The sequence below is a fragment of the Engystomops pustulosus genome, chromosome 7, assembly GCF_040894005.1.
Source record: "Engystomops pustulosus chromosome 7, aEngPut4.maternal, whole genome shotgun sequence".
NCBI lineage: Eukaryota > Metazoa > Chordata > Amphibia > Anura > Leptodactylidae > Engystomops > Engystomops pustulosus.
The window spans coordinates 96,522,629-96,524,659 of NC_092417.1; positions in this window are offsets into that span (position 1 = coordinate 96,522,629).

Sequence of the window (2,031 nt, forward strand, 5' to 3'; positions counted from 1 at the left end):
GGCGCTCAGCCCAAATGGGATAGCAAGAGTAAATATTTACAAGATACACAGTACCTGAAGTGGGCTACAGCCCTTCAGGGGTTAATCTTCTTGTTGCTCAAGAGCAATGGCTGCAGGCATGGGAGCAGGAACTGCAGCAGGGACATCATCAGCCTGGGTGAAGAAAGCAGTGTTGAGATCTGTCACCTGAAGACATCTGGTGGTAGACACTGGAACTGCTGACATGGAACACCCAGAAGCTGGAGCTGGAACAGCAGGGAGGTCATCTGCGGCGGCAGGCATCTCAGCAAAGGAAGGAGACAGGCACTTCTCTGGCTGACCTTCTGTAGCTGGGGGCGCGGTGGAGCGCATGATGATGGCCGCAGGAGCTGTAACTTCTTCATTGCTGACAGCTGAAGGATTGTTGTTCCGGGACTGACCTGTAGCTCTTGGGGGCGCTGTTGCGCTGGCGGTGGTAACCTCTGTAGCTGGCAGGGCGTTCTCACCGGACAGCCTGGGCCTCTTAGCAGGTGGTCCTGGATACTCCGCAGGACGGTCAGCAGCATTAGATAAGGGGTCAGGCCCCTTTAAGATAGTCCCTTTTGTAGCCAGACCTCCTATGGGTAGATGTTGGCCCTCTGCAGGGAGGCCGGACTGTACCCCAGCCGGGGCTAAGGGAGATATCGCAACTGTCACTGTGATATAGGCCCTGGGGGCCATGATACTCACATCCGTGGTGATCCTCTGGAGGTCCAGAGTCGGAGGAGGCAGCCGCTGTGGAGAATCCGCCATTGGAGACTGCGTACAGGAGACAGCAGTAAGCGGTGCAGCAGATGAAGGTGCCCGAGGCTCGGGGACAGAGCATGTGACACTTGGTTCCTCATTTCGGCGGCTGTACGGCATGTCGGCAGGACAGGAGACAGCACGTGGAGAAATCCAAGATGGCTGATTAACCTCTCTGATGCTGGATGGCGGCTGCGCTGACTCTGAGGTACCTCGTAGGCTCTCACTGGCATTGCAGTGCGGGACAATTTCGTGCCAGAGGGCGGAGCTTGAGTCTTTCCCGCCAGGAGCTGTGGCGGGCTGAATTTTCTGCTGCGCCACAGCACGCTGAGGCAGGATTCGCGCCATATGCGCAGGGGCCGGAGCTTAGCAATGCCTCTGGGTTTTCCCGCCAGTGAAGGTTTGGCGGGCTAGAATTACTTGCTGCGCCACAGTTTCATGAGGTAAAATGCTTCAGGCACGGCAGCGCCAGATGTAGCAGAGCTGACACCGGGGGCCTAGCCTTTTCTCGGGGCCTGGAGTCAGCCGGGGCCCGCAGTACCTGAGTGGCTGGCGGTTGCAGCCTAGGCACACTAGTGTCACGGTGCTTGGTATGGGGAACCGGAGGGCTGTCCTACAGCCTGGCAGGTCTCCAGCAGGGTGGTGTTGGCAAGAAATGATGAGGGAGAGGCTGCTATAGCGGATCTCCCTGGGGCAACCGTTTGGTGTCTAGAGTATGAGTCTCTGTGTGGTGGACAGGGTGCCTGTGATGGTGGCAGCCGCAGTAGCAGGGACCAGACGGAGGCAGAGGTTGAACAAAAACAACTTACAGTTCTTTATTGGAACCGACAGGAACCGTAGCAACGTGCCTTAACAGGATGGTGGAGTGCTGGAGATGTAGTTGGAGGGAGCCACAGGATGGATCCTCAGCCTGGATGCAAAGGGCAGGCTGGGAGGTAGCTGTGTCCTGGAAGGATGCTTCAGCTTGTCCTGGGTTGCTTCAGGTATCACCTTTGAAGGTAGGATGATACCCCTTTCCTCTCGCTAACTAGCTATTAGCTCCATGCTTCAGGCAGGGGCTAGGCTCACCTGCTCTGGTCTGGTATGCTGACTGCACAGACTCCTCAGAGTCTGTACTGGATTAACTCCAGTCTGCTTCTGAGCTACTGCTCAGCTAACTGCTCCCTAGAACATTCCTGGCCAGGGGTTTTGTTACTCCCACTGGTCAGGTGGTGGCTACTCCTCCAATTACATCTCAGCTCACAGAAACAGTGTGTAACACATGTGATT